At 41.3% G+C, this 5,303-nt stretch overlaps 1 long non-coding RNA gene across 3 annotated transcripts in view; it reads left to right on the top strand.

The window, feature by feature from the left end:
• Positions 1–2,066: 2,066 nt before the first annotated feature.
• LOC107196589 overlaps positions 2,067–5,303 on the top strand; it is a 14,257-nt gene continuing 11,020 nt past the window's right edge. For all 3 annotated transcript variants that reach the window (XR_001518028.2, XR_001518029.2, XR_003043964.1), the window contains exons 1-3: positions 2,067–2,561; positions 2,695–2,887; positions 4,152–4,272. This is a non-coding gene — a long non-coding RNA (uncharacterized LOC107196589). The remainder of the gene's footprint in view (positions 2,562–2,694; positions 2,888–4,151; positions 4,273–5,303) is intronic.

Raw genomic sequence — 5,303 nt, 5'->3', positions numbered from 1 at the left:
GGGGTTAAAGAGTCTCCAGCGTTGTGTGGTGTGTGGATCTTCCTGTGACCCTCATCACTCTGGCCCTTGTGCTGTGTCAGCAGGGGATCAGGGACAGCCAGGACAGGGGTCCTGCTCTGGGCACGGCTGCTCTGGAATGCTCACTGGGCTCCTCAAAGTGGAGATCCACACGGCAAAGGTCTAGGGTTTGTTTTCTTTTAGTGTGTTTATCTGCAAGGGAGGTATTAAAAGTGGGATTGTAAACTTATTGGATTTCATTAACCAATGTCACCATAAAAAAGAAAAAAGAAAAAGAAAGAAAGCTACTTACCATTTTAAAAAAATAAAATAAAATAAAAGTGAGATTGAAGTGGGCATATTTTTTGGAGGCATATGTCACCTGAATACAACAGCTTGGGGTTGATATTGGAAAGGGGGGAGCCAAACTTAGGAATTTGCTGGATGTCAAAGGGACTTAGGATCATCTCTTAGATCATAAGCTATCTCAGTGGGAAGAAGCTTTGGAGATCATTAGCTCCAAATTTGTATAGATACCAAGAAAGATAAAAGAAAAGTGTGACTGTTCCAACATCACACTCTAGAACCAATGGGGAGAGATAAAACAAATGTCAAGTTGTGTTTATACATCAGATAAAGGTTCATCCACCACTTCTACCACTTGAAGTTCTCAAAAGTAAAATTTCTCTGATTTTTCTGAAAAATCTGGCGGATTTGGTCTCACTTCTTAGTTTCAGGGCTCCTCACAGCAATTTTAGAATGATGTCTTTATTCTCTTCTGTGGCCATCCCCTGAAAACCCATAACCCCAGTCTAATCATGAGAAAACATTAGGCCAACTCCAACTGAGGGACATTTACAAAGAACCTGACCAGTACTCCTCAAGGTCATCAAAAACAAGGGAAGCCTGAGAAACGGTCACAGATCAGAGGAGCCTAAGGAGACATGACGATCAAATGCGATGTATCCTGAATGGGATCCTGGAACAAGAAAAGGCCATTAGGGAAAAACCAGTGAAATCTTAATAAAATGTAGGGTCTAGTTAACAGTAATGTAACAATGCTGGTTCCTTAGTTGGATCGAACGTTCCATAGTATGTAAGATTTTTAACAACAAGGGAAACTGGGTGATGGGTATACGGAAATTCTGTACTATCTTTGCAACTTTTCTGTAAATCTAAGACTTTTAAAATAAAGCACTTATTTAAAGATATATAAAATGTTGCCTTTCAATTTCCTCAGACTGGGACCTTTTTCAGATGTTTGATTACAGTGCCTGTAATGTGCTATGTGTGGAATAATAAATATTTGAGGGCAAAGGGAGGGAGGAAGATACTGAAGTACAAAATACGAAAGTAAATATAACTATACAGCAACTGATGACTGCATAAAAAATGTGGTATATTTATTTAATGGAATATTATTGACCATAAAAAGGAATGAAGCACTGAGATATGCTTCCTTATGGATGAACCGTGGAAATAATATGCTAAGTGCAAGAAGTCAGACATAAAAGACCATACACTGCATGATTCCGTGTAAGTGAAATCTCTAGAAAAAGGAAACCCACGGAACAGGAAGTAGATTAGTGGTTGCCAGGGCCTGGGGCAAGGGGCAATGGTGAGTGATTGCTAATGGGTATAGGATTTCTTTTGGGGAGGGGGAGTGTCAAGGAAAATGCTCTGCTATTAGATAGGGTGATAGATGCAAACCTTGTGAATAGACTAAAAACCCAAATTGTCCTCTTTAAAAGGGTGCATTTATGGCGTGTGAATTACATAACAAACTAAAAAATAAAATAAAGTGAAAATGTTAAAAAGTAAATACAACCTAATCTGCACCATCAAGGAACTCATGGTGTATTGGGGGAGAGAATTTCAGTCCAGTGACTGTAAATCTTTCTTTTCCGTGGGGGCAGGAGCATGATAGTTTTATTCACCATTGTATCCCCGGCACCCAGCGCCTGGCCTTTAACAGGCTCTCAAGAAGTACTTGATGAATTAAAAAATAAATGTGATGTGTTAAGTCCTATGCCAGCTATGGAGTCACAGAAAAGAGGCTGAAGATGTTCAGGAAAACCTAGGATGCTCCGAAAAAGCTCAGGCTGTGATGTGGACAAGATTTACTGTACAGTAACACTATAAAGGTTGTCAAAACCCTCTGGAGTGACTAATCCATGCAGTCCTGAGTCCCCAAGCAAGGCCCTGCAAGGTACCTCATTCTAGCTCACTGCCCACTCCATGTGCCTGGGACCCTTTCCTCTTGCATATCCACAAACTCGTGGAGGAAGCTTGAGCCAGTGTAGAGCAGCTCTGCTCTGCCTGGGAGCCCACAGTCTAGAGAAAGGGATGTGTATGTATACACACCCCGCAACCCACAGCTTCCGATACAGTGTGCTGAGAGTGAGAACAGAGGCATGTGTGAAGGCGGTGGGAGCCTGGAGGGAGCAGCTCATGGATCTGGGTGGAGGCAGGTCACAGAAGCTTTCCCAGAGGAGATGACATCATCTCAGCATGAGGGAATTTGAAGCATGAGGAATGGATTGATTCTGAAACACTGTTTCTGGGTTGGTATATCTCCACCTGTTCCTCTCATAAATGGTTGATAGTTTTTTTTGTTCCTTCTTCCCAGGGGAGCTCCATAGAGCCTTAGATACAGGCATATCTCATTGTATTGTTTTGCTTTATTGCGCTTCACAGATGTTGCATTTTTTACAAACTGAAGGCAAGACCCTCCACCAGCAAAAAGATAATGACTCACTTAATTACGATACTTGCTTTATTGTGGTGATCTTGAACTGAACCCACAATATCTCCGAGGTGTGACTATTCAGTTTTTAATGTCATCCCTGAAGCCCCAGTAAGACTCCCAAGGTGATTCAGCTACTCAAAGGTAAGTGCCATGAAAAATGAAAACTACTTTCGACTTTTAGAGCCACCCAAAAGGAAGTGAATTTTTGAAATCTGGTTTCAAGGACTTCAAAATACCAGGCCGTGTGGCTGGAAATTGAGTGTCATTGACATGTGAGGGACTTGGCAGAGAGCTCTCCATTGCAAGCATGAGCTTAGAGGAGAAAGAATTCTGCAGAACTATGCATCGTAGCCTTGGCAGAATATCTGAGTAGGAAGAGCAAAAGATTTGCAGTCAGACAAAGCTGGGTGTGAAAAACAGTCCTGCCACTTACCAGCTGTGTCATCTTAGAAAATACAAAATCTGAGCCTCAGTTTCTTTGTGTATAACATGGGAACATAGTCTCTAGCCTGCTGGGTTGCTTCGGCAATTCAAAAAGACAACGTGTGGGAAGCACCCAGATCAATGTCTGGCAATTAAGAGACCCTCCATAAATTGCAGGTATTATTTCATTATTATCACAATTGTCGTTGCAATTATATAGAAATACCTTGTCAATTTGGATGGTATTTGAAAATATATTTTCATCCCCAAATTCCCACTCACCCGCTAGCTTATTTTTAAACCTCTCCAAAGAACGAATTGAGCTCTGGGTTTTTATCCTGGCTAAATTTTAAACAAAGTGTCTATACCGTTTCATAATGAGTATTCGTGATGAAATCACAGAACCACAGAAACTGGAGATAGGGAAGCTCCTGTGCCTTTCAGCCTTGTCTACAAAACAAAACAAAATAAAACGAAGAGCCTCTCTGTCTCAGTGGATATGCAGAGGATGAGAGATTTTATCCCTAACGTATCTCAAGCTTTAAAGTGAAATCTGATTTTATTGCCCGTCTCTTAATAAGTCTTCGGCATTGCATAATGCACTACTTTAAGGTAACACCATGTAGATGTATAAACTCACATGGTTTAAACAGAAAGAAAAGACGAGAAGGAGGGGGTTGGGGAGAGGAAGGGGAAGGCACAGGTGATTCTAGTGAGCAGCCAGAGACCCACTGGAAGGTGCCGATTCCCTTTTGCACTTAACTCCACACCGCCTTGGTAAAATGATAAATAGGAGATACCTGCTTTCTTGTGTCTCCCTACAGGTTCAGTTGGGTTTTACAAAATTGCACCAACTGACATTTACTGCACTTGATAGATACTTCTGGGTGCCATGTGCTTATTGTAAAACAATCACTAGCAATGCTAGGAACCACAATAGATGAAGGACAAGGCTGTTTAATTCACATTTACATGTTAACAGAGCCCAAGGCCTCAGCCGGGTGAGTGTTACTATTTAAACACTGGGCGGCTTACCAGGGATTTCACATATTCGCTGGACTCTCTAAGCTGCTGATCTGATCACAGACACCACATCCAAAGAAGTAAGTTAAAAAATTTTAAAGAATTTTTTAAATTAAAGCAGAATTGTTTCTTTTCAGCTTTCACGCAATGCCGGTTTCAGGTTGTCTTGGAGATGGTTCTTGGTGTGCTCTTTGTTCATGTAACCGCTAGATGGTGCACATTACAAAACATTAGCCCTGCAGTGGGGCTGCATTTTCACTTTGCAATCAGAGGTAAGGCTGCTAGATTTAGCAAATAAAAAAAGATTCCCAGTTAAACTTGAATTTCAGATAAACAAATATTGCACGGAACACACTTATACTAAAAAAATTACATGTTTTTTTATCTGAAATTCAAATTTATCCTGTATTTTACCTGGGTCCTAAAGTAGCACCATGTTTAGACAGCCTCATAAGAAAGGTCAAACAATGACACACTTTAGAAATTTTTGTTCTGTGAGATAACTGAATTCCTTAGGTCGATACATGGATAAACATGAAAAGGAAAAGAGCCTGCATTTTTCAGATTTTCCTTATAACCCCCAAGTCATAACGGTCCTAGAGAGGAAGCTGAGCACTTCTCCAAGGGAGGGGAGGGGAGAGGAGGAATCAAGATAGTGAGTCATCCTTACTCCCCTGCTGAGAGGTTCCCACCCCGGGGAACTCTGCCCATCTGCATGGATTTATTCCACACACCTTACTGAGGTCCCTTCTGCATGCCAGGTGCTGCAGATAAAAACACCACATTATTTTACAAGTGAGGAACTAGACTCAGCGTTCCCAAGACAACATAGCAAGTAATGCAGCTGAGATTTTAACCTAAGCAGTCTGACTAAGAGAAGCCATTATAGAAACTTCGACAATGATTAAAACGCAGTCCCTACTCTCAGAGAGATCATAATCTAGTGAGAACAGATAAATAAATAATAAGAGGCAGATGATACTGGAGGTGAGCAACAGAGAGAAATCATGCAGTAAAATCACAGAGACTTAAGCCAGTGGTGGGTGGGAAGAGAGCACAGGGTGGCCAAGGAAGGTTTCCCCAAGATAATGAGGTTTGAAAAACAAGGAAG

Source organism: Pteropus alecto, unplaced genomic scaffold (assembly GCF_000325575.1).
Source record: "Pteropus alecto unplaced genomic scaffold, ASM32557v1 scaffold98, whole genome shotgun sequence".
NCBI classification, from domain to species: Eukaryota; Metazoa; Chordata; class Mammalia; order Chiroptera; family Pteropodidae; genus Pteropus; species Pteropus alecto.
The sequence above is the reverse complement of the archived record's forward strand: the minus strand, read 5'-3'. Positions and strand labels throughout refer to the sequence as shown.